The sequence below is a fragment of the Bombus vancouverensis genome, chromosome 3, assembly GCF_051014615.1.
Source record: "Bombus vancouverensis nearcticus chromosome 3, iyBomVanc1_principal, whole genome shotgun sequence".
Classification (NCBI taxonomy): domain Eukaryota; kingdom Metazoa; phylum Arthropoda; class Insecta; order Hymenoptera; family Apidae; genus Bombus; species Bombus vancouverensis.
Window position 1 is genome coordinate 20889041 of NC_134913.1, and position 18386 is coordinate 20907426.

At 42.1% G+C, this 18386-nt stretch overlaps 1 protein-coding gene and 1 non-coding gene across 3 annotated transcripts in view; one reads left to right on the forward strand and one right to left on the reverse strand.

Moving 5' to 3' along the window:
- Nucleotides 1-18386, reverse strand: part of raskol (Ras GTPase-activating protein raskol) — a 255886-nt gene that overhangs the window by 217534 nt on the left and 19966 nt on the right. The window lies entirely within an intron of this gene.
- LOC117154365 (U12 minor spliceosomal RNA) lies at nucleotides 10697-10846 on the forward strand. Its single transcript, XR_004463756.1, has one exon. It is a non-coding gene; the product is annotated as a U12 minor spliceosomal RNA (small nuclear RNA).

Here is an 18386-nt window from a genome sequence, read left to right on the forward strand (position 1 = left end):
AGATTATAGCGTATGTACCGGAAATTTGACATTAACGTTTAACGACGTTGAACGAGACGAACCGATTATCAAATTATCGCGTCTACGAATACGAATCCCGATGGCTTTGCCGTTGAATCAGGCAAAGTCAAGTCATACGCGTGCTATCAACAGGAAGGACAAACGACTTTCACCGACAGAAAGCGCCAATGCTCGGTGGAACAACGCGACACGAACGAATATTTTTGCCCAATCGTTCGGGCAATATGCGCGATACGCCATTGTGAGCGGATAAGAACGGTTCGTTAGGCTCGACCAGAATACAGCCGCATTTACCGCCATTTTCTCTATTACGTCGAATTTCCTGCTTGACTCGTAATGCCGAAAGGATTGACCCGATTTGCACCGACTCTCGAGAGAGTGTTTAGGCTGTTCAACCAAAGAGGCTGTCCTTGGATCGCAACAACCTGTTAGATCCGAAGGAACGATCGACGCACGATTAATTGCATAATCATCGCGCTCTTAAGAAACACCGAACTCGCGCCAACTAATCGCATCGTCGAGGAATAAACAATAATTTTCGGTAAAAAAAAAATAAGCGAAATATTTGACGAAACGGTATAAGTTGCCAAACGTACACACAGATTTCGTACTTTCTCACACATTCATCACGAAAGATAAGCTAGGATCGCGCTCTTCCTTCGAATAATTAACGTTATTTTTATTATTACGCCTACCGATCGTGACGTTGTATTAAGTCCAAACGATCGAGATATCTAGGTACCAGGTACATACGTATACCGATCGCGTAACTGTAGGTACATGTTTTTAAAACAAAACGATCGAGACGATATCTTTGGAAATTTCCTGTATCGTCGTTTTTTAATGGGAACAGAGAAATCGCTATCTCGTTATCTAAAACCTCGGCGTAGGTTGTACAAATTTCTGCTTGGGTTCTCAAACAACGTGAACAACTTGGAAAACAACGATTTACGAACTTTATCGCTTAAATTACTCTAAAAATGTTCAAAATTAGCGCGCTTTCACTTTCATCGGGATTAACCGTCCAAGTGACAAAAATTCTGTAACGCAACTGCGGAAAATTTTATTTTCGTAACCTGCCGGGAATTTCGAAGCCGACGTTTTAATTTTCATTGGCTCGACAACGCGACACGATGCGACGCGACGAGCCAGTTTCAAGCCGCGACAGCTGAATTCGCCAGGGACTCACCGCGAAATTGATTTTCGGAAATGCATCGTTTGAAGAGTTGCCAGAACACATGCGTCTATATCCCGCACCTCCCCCGCCCCCTCCCACCTCTCTCTCTCTCTCTCTCTCTCTTTCTCTTTCTCTCTTTTTTCCCGATGTGTCGTCGGCCGTTAATTCTGGGCCATAACCTCTGTCGAATTCTCGCGCTGTGTAGGAACGAAGGCAACGATAAATACGCGCGTATTTTCATTATAAATGCAAGATGGCAAGAATTACGCTAGACTTTACAGCGACGGTATATATAGCAATTTTCGAAACTGTTAAAGCAGACGTTCCAAAGAATTTGCAAACGCTTGTCCGAGCGAAAGCAACGAATCGTCGTCGAAGGTATTAAGAAATAATTTGTAGATGGTATGAACGCGAATCGAGAAGGTTTTACGTGTATGTGTTTACGTGTGTGCGTGTCAGTGTGTCATACGTTACAGACAGGCGTGCCAGACAGTCTCGATATACGGAACCGCGCATCCTAGCGACTTCCTTGTTCGGTGTATAAACCACCGCACTCAACTGGCATGCATGTGAATGACTCTCGATTATTATTTGAGGGGATGAGTAACGTCGTCTATTTTGTATGCAAAACGATGCTCCGCGCGTTAAACGCCAAGCGCCGCGTGTTGTCGCCGTTACCAGGAGATTCTCGGAAAACGATGAATTTGTATTATGAAAATGAAAAATGAATATGAATTTACTTACGTAGGTGGTTCTAGAGGACACAACGAAACGTGTAATGAGCTGATACAATGAAAACTCGATCGAAGCAATTGCAAAATACGCTGCAACTGGTTCGTAGCTGCTCCAAATGCCACTTCATTAATGCAAATTAATCTCATAGTCGAAAAATATGAGCTCAACACTCTGCGTCAAGTTCAACGAAATATGTTACTTTAGTGCGATAAGTTTCGTAAAATAGGATATTCATCAAAGATATTTATCAAAGGTTCCTAATAAAATTTTTTAAAATAATCGGCCAACTTTATATATTACGCTATTTAACTAGATAAATTATTAATCGAAACTGTCGAAAAACCGACTTTAAGTTATTCGGTAAATATTCACTTTTCCTGCAAAACGTCGAATTAATATTCTATATTGTTCCACGAATATAGTCGCAATGTTTGCCTCGAAATAAATAACAGATAAAAGTCGTGCTTCTTTCCTACGTTAGAGTTTTCATGGAGCATTCTTCTAATCTTTTGCTTTCCACGCTTGAAGCACGTTACGATCGCAAATGGCATTATCCTATCGTTCCTCGAGGCACTTTAAATCGTATATTCACTCTTTGAATAGGAGGGAAGTCCTTCGAGTAATTTAAAAGAACGTAAATGCAATAGAATAAAAATAACTACTCCTCCGTCGTGTTAACCTTAACCGATATAAATAAACAGCTTCAGGCGTCAAACGAAATAAAAACTACGTACGCGCATAGCTACGTCTTTTTCAGAGATCCGTGTTAAAGCTCCTAGAGAAGGAAACGGAAGCAATTGTCGGACGAAAATCATTTCTTAGGTATTTCGTAGTGGACAAAGAGCGGTTGAGAAACGTTGGAAAATCTCCGCTGTGCTCGGTGCTGGGTTTCGAGAACGACTCGTTTCAAGGGAACTTTCTTTTTGTTTCTATAGCCCTCGTCTATGGCCCTCGACGTTATCTGTCTCCTGTTTTTCTTTTCACCTCCGCCTCTGCACTTTTCCGAGCTTTTGTTTCGAGGTGAAGCTGCCCGATAACGACCGTATCTGGTTAAGCCTGAGAAACGAGTCGAACCGACGACCGTCTCTCACTAAATAAAATTATACCACTTACCCGTGGCATTTTTAATACCGTCGTCATCCACAAACCTATTCGTCTTCGTCGGTTTATTTCCTTCTGCCTCGCTCTGTTTAATAGCTCCACCAGTAGACGCAAGATCGATGCGTTGTTTCGCGAGAAAAGTCGTAAGTTACGGCAGTTCGTATTCAGCGTCAAATATTTAAAAATACACATCGATACAAAGCACTTTCCTCCGAACGCTGGAAAACACTTCCCTAACAAATATTTCTCCGATGGTCTTTTCATATAAAATGTTCGTAATATTACGAAGGTGCTAAGAAAATTCAGCGAATTAGAAAAGTGGCGTTTTACTTTCACATTGAAGTAACTTTCAAACAGCGATACGCACCTCTGTATAAAGGTAAAATACCGAACATATCCGTAGAACGTTGCGACGCGCAAGCAATATCACGCGAGACAGCATAATTCTAAAATGTTGTGCAAGTTGTTCGCATGCACGCCTAATTCGCGAAATGAAGCGGTTTAATCGAACAATCCAAAAGAATCGAGAGCGTTTGCCGCGAACGGAAGAAAGCGACCATGAAGCTTGCGCAAACGATAATCGTGGCAAAAGTGATTCACCTTAAAACTCTAAGACGACTACAAGGTTACGTCGACGTTATCCTTCGCGGTGATCTTTTCCAAGTTCATTAACGCGTTCTACGTGGGTTAAAACGAGTCAACCGAGTGTACGTAGGCAGTCAGACGAGTAGACGTCCAACGGTTACGCCAGAGCGTCTGGATGACCAAAACGGATCTCTAACATATCCGCAACGGATACGTTTGTATTTTCACGTTGCGCTATCATAATTTTTCGTCGTATCGTGGTTTCCCGCGATCTAGTAGTGGTACGACGCGAGATTAAAGACATTCGTCGTAGCGAAAAACAGCAACGCCTTCTTTATTTGTAAACGGAATTAATCGACGATAATTAACGGAATCGATCGATGATCGACGGAGTAACATCTTTGTCTTCTATCCTTCGATCCTTTCTCACGAACTCTCGTTGTAATCATAAATCGTATATAGGAATCACGAAGTAATCGAAAAGCTCGGCAAGAATGACACTGTTAGCAACTTGCTGGAAGCGAACAAAGATGTTAATTTAATAGTCGAAAAGTCAAAGCGATTAGCGTCTCCTCCGTGTAGCAACGAGCGGCTCAACGAGAGTTACCTTTATGCTCGGCTTTGAATAATTTATACAGGTGCCGGGATATTTTTGGCTGTCCCGTGGAACCAACAAAAGAGGGATACGAATGATAGAATACGTATTAACGAATTAATCCAAAGAGAATTTAAAAGGTTCGCTGGAACGTATGTGACGCAACCGGATCGAAAGGATTAAAAGGATAGAACAATTAGAACGAAACGCAACTATGAGATCAAATACATATGTGTTCCGTGTTTCCGTTTGCAAACTTTAAAACCATTAAACTAATAATCGAATAAACCTTGCACGTCGTTCTGGATTTTATAAAATTTTCACTCGTTTTCATCGTAACAACGTAAATGAAACGATAATTTCAAATTTCACAATGGAAAATGACTCGAATTCGTATTCGTCGCACCGTTGCAACGAGAATACTAAAAACGACGACGTTTAATTTTATACGAGCCATGAAGCTGGTCGAGCGCTTCGCATTTTCCGTCGTTCTTGCATCGCTTAATATACCGCACCGAATTTTTGCACGTGGTGGAAAGAAGCAAGAAAGAAGAAGCAAAGGAGAAAGAGGAGGAAAAGGACGCGAGGTTCGAAGCTATCGGAAAAAGAAGCTCGTTCGTTATTTCTTTCGACGATTTCCCTTTTTCTCTGTTTCAAGTATCCCGTGGGCAAACTGTCGATGCGAACGAATGGAAAGATCGTAATTATCGCAGCAAGTCCTGTCTTATCTGTTGTCCCGTGTTCTCCCCTCGGTTCTTCAGGAAACTCCGACGGCCATTATTCCAGCGGAATGCAAATCCGATACAAACTGCCGCACAATTTCCACCCTGGTATCCAGCCCTTAATTCTAACCGAGGTGCTCCGTTCGAAGGCATGGGGTGACTGCAGCGGAACGAGACTGCGTTTGCGGTGAGACAAGGAGTTGCTCGAATAAGTAGCTCGCTGTCAAGATCTTAGGAACGAAGATTAAGATCATCGCTCGAGGGCAAGAAACGAGAGATAAGGTCGGAGGAAGTCGCGAGCGAGCTCGGGTTGGTCGTTCGCGGTGAATTTCGTGAATTCGTTCCATCGACCGAGATGTACGTTTCGAACGGACGGTCCGTTAGTCCGTCATTCCATCCCGGATAGTGGTACGACGATTTAACAGATTTTTAAGCACATCACGGGACAAGCATATCTAAATCGTAAAATAATTAAGTAAACAACGAGGAAACGGCCAATACGGCGAAACAGGTTGAAACGATTTCCATTTAACGCGAACCGCAAAGTCTGAATTCGCAAACCGAGATTACACTCCCGCATGGTCGATGGTTAATGGGAGATCATGCCAGGAGGTTTGGTTAATGGAAAGCGCTCTCGTTCTACGTTACCGTGCGATTACGGCTCAACATTCTCCAATAAATGAGACGAATATTTTAACCGCACCGTTGCAAACGATGCAAACACTCCAGCCAAACTGTTTTCAACGGAAAGAGCTGTTAAGATTTACAATTGATATACCTACGAACGGAAGCAGTGTCTTGTTTCAGGATCCTTTTTAACCATGATATTAGCGCAAAGTGCAAATTAATACACGATAAATGGTAAAAAGTCGATGAGGTAAAAATTTCAAGCTACAACAGATAAATACTTGGGACAATTCAAACGAAACGTTATATTTGTCATCGATCGTTGGAACGACTAAAATATTTTATAAAAAAAGATATACCTGCGTATAAACGCGACACGATCGTTATACGATTATTCCATTATCGTGTGATCGAATATGAAATAATCTTCGAGGAACAGTATCGAATGAAAATCCACTTAAAATCGATATTTATACGCTAGATATTGGATCACTTGAATTAAAAAAAAAAGAACAATAATTAAAAAACTCTGAGCGCTTGAAACGTATGTATATCGTCGTATCGTTTCGTCGGGTGAATGCTTGCGTAGCCCGGAATCTATCCCTCGGTCGAGGCGGCCACTCGCCACGTCAACACAATTAGTTGGACCGCAATAATTCTAAGGAACTGTCATAAAACGAGGCTTTTTGATTTATAGTTAAGGCCGTTAAGGCCGTTGAGGCCGTTAAGTAGCATAAAACGTCCTCGAGTTAGGAGGTACTTTATGGTTACTGCTCCATCAGGTAAAAATTAGAGAAACCTGGGTTTTCTCGTGTTTCCTAGGATTCGACCAGCAAGCGACCAGTGGCGAGGCAATCTCCACCGAGCAAGAGTTTTCCTTTGCAACAGCATCGTCACCGGACTTCACTGAATCTACGACTACGGATCGGTCAACATCTCTTTACCGAGTTTCCACCCTTCGATCATTCGCTTACTTAATTCATATCTACACACCAGCGTAACTATCTTCTATATAATGTTGTTGGAAATATAATATATCTTTGAACTGTTACTCAAACACTACTCATTAAAACCATCCTAATCGATCCTATCGTCCTAATCGAAATAGGGGATCGATCGGTTCGTGGCGTCGATTATCTATCTAATCGTAACGGGAATTTACGACTCCCGTCGACGCGCTTCCTCGCGATCGCGTCTCTCCGCGACTGGTCGAATAAACGCGTATATTTAATGAAAAAGAATCCAAGATAACACTGCGTTTCCAATTTGTTTTGCAGTCCGCGTGACTATCTGCACGACTATGAATCTAGTTATCGCAACGTCAAATACAGAACGTTAAACTCCAGTAGTATATCTTAAACGGAATTTCTATAATCAACGACGTAACGTATCGGACACACACGCGCACACCATTGATCACGTTACTTTCCGTTTATAAATCTCCGATCAATGGACATTCCGTAAACTCTCGATAGACAATGGCAATGGCACGTGCGCGTGCCAGAACGATCGATAAAATTCTATGAAGAGAAACTCCTTCATAGATCGAGGGCTTCCTCGTTTTTCCCTCAAAGGTTCGCTTTCTTCGTTGTTATACGCGACGAAAGGCTTTCAGAAACCGATGGAAAATCCATTCGAGTAGTCAATGGCGAGCGGAAGATGAAGGGTGGGCATCGAGGGACACGACTCTGCCGTATTCCACGTAGATGCGCCCGATGCGATGGGTGCGAGTAATCGATACGAACCCTCTATGCTTCTGGACCGCTCCGAATCAATCCCCTTGAGAGTTACACCGCGTTCGTTTCGTTTCCAGCCCTCGTACCCCGGCTTTTTCCCTTCCAACTTGCACACGTACGCGCATAACGGGGATACGACTATTAACTACCGCTTTTTTCCATGCGTGAAAGGGTGGCCGCTGCCGTCCCATTGTTGCGACGCATTTTACACCGACCCCGTTGTAATGGCGTAACGATAATGCGATCGTGGCTGGAAAATTTGCCATATTACGTACGCGTCACGTGCTCTTAAGCGCTTTAATCGATTCCACCCACTGCTTTGAAAGTAATCCTCTCTCTTTTTGGCAAGTCTTCGATCGATTTCGTCACTGATATCGGTATATTCGAAAGAGCATTCGAAAAAGAAAGGACGGACCGACCGCCGGAATTTGCCGGCTATGAAACACGTAGCTTCGATTCAACGAAACAACTTGTCTTTTCTATAGCATTCGGCCGATACATACTTTTATATCGCAAAACATATTTTTATGCCGCAGGTCGTATTATTTTTGTATTATAGAATAACACGGATAATATAACATCAGGGCAAAAGTGAAAAGCTTGCCGAAGCGTCCCCTTTTTATTAATAGGAAAACACCCGGTTATTATTATCTACTCTCCTCGCAACTATTAAAATTAACGCGTTATATGCTCCGTAACGTAAATTCCAAGCTTTGGAAGTAAACGATACAAATATTTTTTTAGAAAGCACTCTGCGTCGCTAGTAGCAAAAAACTGGTAAGCGACATCCTCTCTGCAACAACGGCGAGAGCAACGTTAGCGACAGAGGTCGTAACAAAGAAGGGTTTAATATTGCCGAGACGACAAATTGCAGCCTCGTTATTTGGGATGGCATCGCGCCACTCTTGGATCTACGCTCGAACTTTGTCCGAGAATACGACAAAACCTTCTCTCAAACGTGCCTCCGACCGTTGCTGTTCTACGTTAGCTTTATTAAGTAAGCACAAGTTTGTACGTTCTGCTTGTCTTCGCGTCAAGCGGATTATTCATTCGGCCTGCCGACTTAAGATACCGTCTCGAACGGAGAAGCGAACGCGAACTGTACTTCGTGACTTTCATTTTTACCCGTACCTGTGTTGGATTCCTCGTAATATCTATTTTACGAATAAATTTAAAACTATCTATAATGTTTCCTTTATGAAACAAAACCGTTGATTTCAAGATGTTTCGTTCGAAAACGTTGAAAAGCATACGATGAAGTTCGGTCGTACGAGAAAATCCTCGATGCGCAGAAGGCTACAAGTTGCTATAGATGTACGTATTATAAACACTCCAATCGGCAATAAGATCGCATCATCGGCCATTCAGCTCCCAGCTATTGCACGTACACGAAAGACTTGGAGAGCTGGAACGTGGTTCATCCGTGAGTTCACGAACGTCTTTTCATCCATCGTAGCCATCCATCGCATCGTTTCGATGGAACGTACGCACAACGAATAGAGAGCATGAATCGGTACGACGCGGGTTACCGCGCAGACTGCGGCGTACGTTGTCACAGAACGCGCGTGCAAGACTATCGATTCGCTGACAAAAGACAGATACGATCGTACGGTAAGAGCAACGACTCAACGGTCGACACGAAAGACAAGGTGGAAAAGGAAAAGGCGAAAGCACGAGAGAGAAGAAACGAATATACTCGTACATATATGTATGTACTTCGTGAGTGATTGTGAGCGCGTGCGCGCATACGAAAATGCGTGTACGTGTTCGAAACAATGTCACAGGTTGCGTACAATGTGGGCAACGGTGAAGTCGCACGAGGGATTATTCGGCAACGCTCGGAGTGCATACGATCCCTGAAGGGAGCGCAGCCCGGATAATTAGGGCCAGAAAGGGGAGGGGAGGGATCAAGCGCTTCATACGCAGAGGCACGCGTTTCCTAGCAAATTGTGTACGTTGACCTCGCGCACCGGCTGTCATCGTATTGCCAGAGACACATCGAGCTTAATTATAGCTCCGCGGCATTGCGTAAGAATTCTTCCTTCGCGATAGAGGCCAAACAAGAAAGTAAAAAACAAAAGACAAAAGACAAAAGGATTTGTTCGTCTCGCTCGCAATCAGACAGACCGGATGATGGATCATGCGCCTTGTGCGCCCTTGGGCTTGGGCTAAGACGAAGGTAGAAGCTTCAATTTCTTAACGTAATACTAGATGTTACTTGTGAAATTATTGCCGATACTTTTTTAAAGGGATTATTCATTTCTCAACAACGTATTAGTTTTTCAGTAATTTATCGTCATTGTTAGCTGCATAAGACGTTCCTTTAAAGCTTCTTAATGAGATAATCGATTTAAGTCGACTTCTTTCACAAGCGCCGCTTATGATACTTATTATTTATTTATCCTTGTTCGATATCGTCCAATATCGTTTTGAGAAGTTCCATGATCGAAGCAATAAATATTAGCGAACCAAAACCATGGAAATAACAATTATCACCTATCACACATAAGCTGTACAATCCATATAATTAACGCCAACGCTACAGTCTGTTGGCAAGCATTTAGTTCATTGCAAACGGGCAGATTAGAAGCTTGTTACGTCCGAATCGAGGATCAAAACTGTCCAACTAAACAAACGGAATAATTAAGCGAAATGTATTTCAAGCGTGTAGTTATTTCAACTATTACGCACAATGTACTACGTTCGTGCAATTCGTAATTGCTGCCGTTAGCGTCAGACCTTGATATAGTTTACCGTGTTCCGATGAATGTTTCAACGAAAATCAGAGTCAAAAGCATGAAAAAGGTCACAGTATAGAGAGCTCGTGGGAAGATACCTGGCCAGCCGTACAATTTTAATAAGCACCGCGTATAACGAACCTAATATAATTATGGAGCGTTCATTACGGCATAATGAAACCATTAGAGTTCGTTTATCAGGTTCGTCATCTTTGCAACTGGAGCTCCTACTTCTAAAGATTTCTCTCCAAGCGAAGACCCTACCCTCTCTTTTCATTCTTGTCGTTTATAGTATTCAAACGAGAAATTTATAATATTTATAAAAAGAAAAAAAAACATAAGCTTAAACGGGTATTTCGTCGATTATGTGTTACTTAATTCGTTATATCGTTAACACTTTCGACAAATCATAAAAAATTTCCAATAACGTATTGTTCCGAAACGTTTTTGCCTATAATTTAAGTCAATATAATCTTACGTGTTATTTCAACAGGATATTATCTCTCTATCTAATAATCGCGCCTTTATGATTTAAATTTCCCGCGTTGTGAATTCTGGTACTATGTAGTATCCAATAGATGGCAAATTCCTTTTGTATTTCTCGCGAGTAAAAAGTGAACCGTGCAAGCTCAAGAACCAGTGAGACGCATCGGTAAATCGTGCCTTAAACTAATGAGTAAGGAAAATATAGAGCTTTGGTAACGCTTAGCTATGCTAATTATTAAGCGACCATATTTTTGAAGGGGTAAAGGTCGTCCCAAGGCAGTGCGAACTACTTTTTCGTGCAGCCTGGTGAAGCGATCTACCTCGTGGATAAAGTTTAAGCATAAAGAAAAGGTAAAAGGAATGAAAAACACAAAAAAGGATTCGATTCCACTCGTGCTGTTAAAGACCAGAGCAGATTTTTACTATCAATGCGTTTGAATTCGTGCCTCGTACAAAAAAAATACGAGAATTCGTAACGAAACATTATCTTTCTAAATTTTACACGATCGTGTTACTCGTATATGCATTTTATAAAACAAAGAAAACTACCGCTCGACTCGAATCTATCGATCGAATGAAATAAGCTTTTGAAATATGTGACTGAAACAAAATTTCAAGTTATCGAGGTTCAAAGGCATATAAGAGAGATTGACATATTTGACGATCGACAATACTTATAGGACGCATAGAAGAGCAGCTGGAGTTCTTACAGAACTTCTCCGTCGACTCTATCGAAATGTTAATTTCAAGTTATCGTTCCGAAAAAAAGCCCAGACAGCTGGCTGCAAAATTAAATACCGCTATCACTGGTTTCACACACCTCTACGATGCCAGAACGCAAATCCGTTGAAACGAGGTTACCGTAGAATAGCGAAAATGCAACTGCAGCACCCGCCGGTGCAATCTATCTAGTCGTAGTTTGCCACTCCGCCAGAATCTGCGTGGCCCCCATGTACAGACTCTTTCATATACATTATGCATGTATATTCATACGGGAGTTGACAGAGCGGGTGCAAAGAGCGAGCTTAGAAGGGTATTTCGGGATCACTGATTGGTCGGGATCGGACTCTTCTTGTTACATATGCGCGATAAAACGAAGAGATCTCGAGAATAGGAAGCTGACTGGACGTTTTACGAAAGCACGAGAAAACAAAGCTCTCTTTAGACCGAGTATGTACGAGTGACGACGGTGCGTAGCCGAGACAAATAATTTATCGGATAAAAATGGCACAGAATAGCGTTCTATAACTACAAACCAACTATCTACCTGCCATTAACGCGTCAAAGCTTTAAAGGTTTAGCATCTAATATACACGTGTACATATGTACATACGCGTATCCAGCAAAAAATGTGAAATAATTATCACAGGAATTTAGATTAATACGCGTAGAAAAATTACAGATATCTATTGGAATGGTTCGCGCTATGTCGATGCGAATATATTGACATATACAAAAAAGAATTATTATTAGTATTATATAATCGTAATTAAAAAAGAGTATCGTTGCTGTTAAACGCCGCGATGTTTGTGCGTCCTGTACGGACACACTGCTATGTACGTGTATGTACAAACGTGTACACGTATTTCACACAAAATTAATCCGGTGTACGTCGTCTCGTAATATCGATAATTCTAGATCGATGCATTTCTCATAATGTACAAAAAATAACGTATTATTATAAAATCGATCATACACACGCGTTGTGTTACACTCGCGTTTTCAAGAAATTCTCAACAGAACGACGTCACTGAACGTCACGGAATCGAATGCGTTAAAACGTTATCGAATGCGCGAAAAATACTCCCGTTAGCGAGACTGCTCGACTAAAATCTCTTAAGAGCCGAAGCGAACCGCGCGATTATCTTGTTTTCGCTGCGAAGACGCCCAAGACCTCGCTGGTAATCTTCCGATTACTGGCCATCGGCAATCGCCCACGAAACGGAGCAATTAGGCTTGCCAATCCGGGGAGGAAGAAAGACCGTTCGTGCAGGCATGCGAACGAAAGAATCGTACACGCGTGCCCGCGACGATTGGATAAGTGCATTCCTGTACGGCGTACGGTGTGTCCCTGTGAATAACGACCGAGGCACTTTCACATTATCGTATGAACGGTGCGCGCCTCCGTGTCCTTTAGGCTTAGGCGCGCATTTACACAATTACAACAGAAAATTCCATTACTTCGAAACACCCAGCGCCGACTTTACCGCCAATGCTTTTTAAATGTCGCGCGGATTGATAGATCCGGAAAACGATTCAATCTTGTAAGATAAGCTCTTTTTATTACAGCACACACGTTCACGTTACTTTTGATTTTTTGCTTTAACTGTAACTATTTACTTTTAGACGAATACGTAATCGTTCAAACTCATCGAATTATAAAATCGGAATTGTAACGCGGAATTTTGACGCAGAATCAGAAGCAACGAACGTATTAGAGTAAAATTTAGTCAGAAACAGCATGAAAATTTGAATCGTGTCGAATGGTACAAGAATACTCTCCTATATGTCGATGTTCCTATCGAGCTGCTAATCATAGTAGTTCTAATCGTACGAAGAAGCGGAGAGCGAACGACGGTAGCGGCGAAATAACAACTGGTACGGCATCAACCGGTTAGCTTTTCATCCGTATCGGGACAGTGAAACAGGGACATGGTCCCCATGGTACACGACTGTCGCGTTCCGTGCCAGTCCCCATAGAGCTCCTGGCGTACACCAGAGTCTCGCACGTTTCTACGTGTCGAACGATAAACGAGTGGTTCTCGAAGCGTGGTTCAATTAGCTGCGTTACAATCAACTGCAGTTTGTCTGTCGGATATTTGTGCGTGTTTTATCGAGCATACTCTTTGGACAGAACCGCGACAATAACGACACCGATGAACGTTAAATGGTCTTGCGATGTCCCGCGCCGAAATGGTAGTTTTTACCGACCGGGCAACGCGTAGCTGACGCGACAGAATATTTTTCGCTCGTAAATTTAGAGACAGAATTTAGCGACTACGACAAATATCGTACCGTTACTAGTCATTTATAAATATCATGTTTTCTTTCATCGAATTTCCATCGAATTCCTTTTAACCAAAAAGGAAAACGGGGGGGGGGGACGCAAAAAGCTGAAGCTACCAAGAGCCACGAGTTGAGCTGTATACTCCTTTGTGACGCAGAGTCCTGACACGCAAGACATCGAGATAAGTTTGGTGCTTGAACAACCGACCGTCAAAGCTTCTCTCCTTTGTCATTGGAATTGTCAGCCGCGGAAACGTAACCGCGTTCCCTCGGCATTCACCTTCTCTTCTCTTAGATTATCAACATTTGCCGCTACGAGGAGATGGCGAAAGGCACCGAAAGGATCGCCGACAAAACAGTCCGCTCGTGTAATTAAACGAGCTTGCGAACGATGGTTCGGGCAGAATCATTTTAGCACCTGCCGCATCGTGAATAGAAGTCGATACCCGAGGTTCGGCGAATCGATCTTCTACATACGCTTCGAACGTTGAAATTGTTTCCGGTGAACGAAACTTCTGCGTAACAGTCGCGGCCATCCCGCCTATGGAAAATTAGATTCGTTCACACGGAAACTAATCGTTACGCGCTTTTATCTAAATAAATATTATAAATCTAGAATGATATCGCGAAACGAGGAAGCAAACAACTCGAATTTAGTTTTTTATCCAAGCGAAATCTATTTTCTTTACCGGACATGAATCGCTTTCTTTCGTCGATCGCCACGAGCAAAATTTATTTTTCTCCAAGGACACGTTTTATAAACTTTCTCCGTTATTTACCATTCGAGAAGGCGGGCCCGCGTTTCACGACGTTCGATGACTGAAATCGAACGATTGCGTCAAATTCGAAGTGTTAGCCGTCTTAATCGGATACAAGCTTAAGCCGAACGACGGGACGGGTCGATAGATAGGTGCAACTGCGAACAGAAAGTGCCGGAAACACGCTCGCCATGCATGGCGCGTATTACAGATAAGGGACATGCATCAACGACCGCGTTCGTGCGTTACTTTACAAACCGTTAAAAGCGCCGTTCTACGATGTTCATGTTTCTGGAAAAGAAAAAAGAAAGGGAGCAAACTCGCCGATTCCTTTTGCCGCGCACAAATCGTCCTACAGGTTTTTAACTAAATCGTAGGTTTGAAGTCGGTGTCTCGATAAAACGACGTAGCAGTTACGCTGTGTTCGAACAATGTACTTGGAAATTGATCGAAAAACTTGAAGTGTTTCGTAAAAAAAGGAAAAACTGAATGGCGGTAAATGACAGGTAAAGTGTTTGGAGTACAATGTTATTTCTCTTGCAATCTTTCGCTTTCACTCGGAGTACCTGCGCACACTTGAACCATCGTCGTCCCCTAATCTCGTATTTACTTTTTCATAGATAGATTCGAGATAAGAGCGTCCGTCTCTTGCAGCTCGTTTATCGCTACAAAAGAGATCGTACAGGTACCTTACAGCGCTGCAGGGTCGTCCCAGGCGAGACAGTTAGGCACATCGTTACACAGTGTCAGAGAAAATACATCGTGGGTGTACAATGGGAATTTTAGCCTCGCCTTTATTCCACGAAAATTGGCTCGACGATAGAAAACTTCCGTACCGCTGATCCAAAAATTGAGGAAAACGAAGAAATCGAGAAGAAGAAAAGGATATACGTATTTCGACAAAGATGGTCGCGTTCGTAGATTCGCGTACATCAAGGTACAGAGAGGCACATGGACACACGTCCATGGTATGCAACATTTTCCACGGCTGGATGGAAACAACGACGGTATCTCTTTGACGTATGCTCCCCTTCTTGCAAACTCGTCAAATGAAATTCCATTCTGGCGAGCATCATCCTGGCTAGAGACACATTCGCGAAAAGGACACGAGAGCCGAGTCTACGAGGCCATGGCAAAAGGTATCCTTTTCCTCTCTCGTTTCGCGAGAAATTTGTTCGTCCGCTCCGCAAAGCACGTTCTTACCTGAAAAGTTGCCAGACGTTGTTTACATTCTGTTATTGCCAGCCTTTTCTCTCGTTTCCTTCGTCCGAGTCGTTTAGCCAAATTTCTTCGTGGAGCTTACGTCGAGGGCAAGCTTTTCTAGAATCGCTTTCTCGCTTTATTTCAATGGATACTCGTTTTAAAGGCTGCAGCATGGCGCGTACAGCTCCTTACGTTTGTTACAGCTCGATTACATTTGTCTGGAAGAGAGTAGCTGTTCGTGGCAGTACTTTGAATTTTTCAATTAAATCGCACTAAGAAAGTAACCACGTTCTACGGTGGCTCGATGGTCGCAAGTTTTTCGGAGATTATCGAAATTATTTATAATTATCGATTATTTAAGATTCGATCTTCAGTTTTCTATTCGATTCGAATTTTCGATCAGTCATGAAATTGAACAATTATATCAATGCTACTAAACGATCCCATGCCTACGTAAAAATATTAAATCATCCTACAAGTAGGTAATGTACTTTTCGTTGATGTGTATATCGAATAAAAGTAAACGACTATACGTGCATGCGTTATTAGCGATTGTTTGAAATTAACTGTTTGTTAGAAAACCTCCTTACCTATGAAACGACGTTTTTCAATAAAATTGAAGCTCGTAGAAACGAAAAAAGAAATAAAAATGCGCAAAAGATAATATCGTTGCAACAATGGCACGATCGAACTAAGAATCGTCCGACTTGCGATCCCAAGCGAACCATTCAAATCGTCCGTTTCGTATTATTTTCCTACTATCCTAGAATCCATCGGATCGATCGCTCGAGATTTCAAGTTGCTATTTAAATTCCGATAGACCAACGACGCAGTGAGATGCCGGCGAAAGTGGCTCTCCTCGAGCAAAGAGAGAAGAGAGAAGAGAGAGAGACCCGAGTGCTTCTCGCATCCGTTCGCAGAAGCATTTAATTGCGAATTGCGAATTGCGAATTGCGAATTGCCGTCTAGGCCCTTAATGGACCGTCCACACCGTGAACAATGGTTAGAGAGGGAAAGAGAGGAGGGAACGTGGACAGAGACGCTCCTATTAACGGGAAAGAGAAGAAGACTTTGAACCGGTGTGTATTATAAGGACGAGGCGAAAGGGGATCGAGAGTGGCCTACGTCCTATCGTGAATCGACCAGTTACCCGCACCGAGTAAGAAACAATTGAACGCGAGTGCGACGCGACGAGTAACGAGCGAGAAATTGGACGGTACAATACGCCTCATTAATTGTCGTCAAGTTTCAATCCAGACTCGACTCGGATTATTTTGCACGAAAAACGCGATACAATCCCGGGCGAGATGTTCCCACGGAGAAATTTCATTTCGTGCCAGGGGAAACTATTTCCAATATCGTTCGACGATATTGAAGCAAAGTTAAGCAATTTTGCGTTCATCGTTCCACAGGATACACCCTTACAAATTATTCTACTCCGCTATATCCTATATCATTCTTTACGATTCTCCCTATTTTCTAGATTAATCGAAATAACGCTATATCGTACAGGATATTAAAAGTCCAAAACTTGAAAGGGTCGTATTGCTCGCGAAGAAGAATAGAATATGCTTGATTTGATTACCGCGCGTTACCGTGCGTTACCATCCCCTATGCTCGTCAACGCGTTCTAAAATTACATATTTTTTTACATACATATTACATAAACGTATATCGGCGTAAAAGCGGCAGCTAAAAACGAAAAAACCACTTGTAATAATACGACCCTTTTCGTTCGATTTGATTTTCGTTCGTCACGATTCAAAATAATGCAGATACTAAATCAAAAAGATAGTTTTGCTGACGTTCGAAACTGAAAACGGTTTGGTATACAGATTTCTCCTATTCGAAGCTCTCTGAAAGCATTTAGGAATCGCGAGCGAACCCTGCGTTAACACGCATTGACAGCGAAATGTAATATCGACAACCAAACTATATGACCAGTCGAATAGAACATTCGGCTCCAAATTTATTTGCATCCAATGCTTGCCGATTTGACGATCGATTAAATGCCATCGAGAGCGCCAGCGATACGTACCCAACCAACCAGTCAACCAACGACAATTCGATTAAAGTTTAACGCTGTCGCGAATCATCTGTTACATACCGCAATTATCGCATAAATTTACAAATACTTTTCCCCATTCATCCGCGGTACCTGAAATTTCCCACTTCCTGCCAATGATGGCATGGCAGATATGAGATTCACTCGTATGTAAACAGCAAGAAGGAGCTTCGTACTGGAGATACATCGATTCGACGGATTGGGCAGAAATAATCGAGTTCCTCGATTTCGTACGTTCGATCATTCTTGTCAACCAAAACGAATAGCATAAGAATATTCCAATCTACATTAACGATGTAAGCTTCCTAATCGTAATTATTTTTCGCGTGTAAAAACTGTACAAACGGTTACTAGCGGAACAAAGACGAAATAACGACGACACGTTTATTTTTTAGCGATGTTTCATTGTGCGATTCATACAGACGCGTTAAAAATACCCTTTCTTTAATTTAATTTTCTTTCTTTAATTTTCTGTCCTAATTTCAATAAAAATAACTTTCCTTCGTCAAAATAATTATTTTACTTTGAACAAACAGTATATAAATGCATCGTAAGGTTAAACGCGGAATTGTCAGGTCATTAAGAAGAAACATGAAATATGTATGAGAAAACTTTCGAGATCGGTTACTTCGTTCTTTATTTAAATTATAAACCTTACAGCGTGTAATCTCAATCTGAATATTTATCGTTAAAGTCGAATTCTAATTGCCATCTCCGCCGCTTTAATTACCGAATTCTTTGAGGCTTCAGCTAAAATCACGTTATTTATTACAAAAATACACCTGTATATGTAAATACAAGCAAATTACGAGTAAAATGTGGAACGCAGCT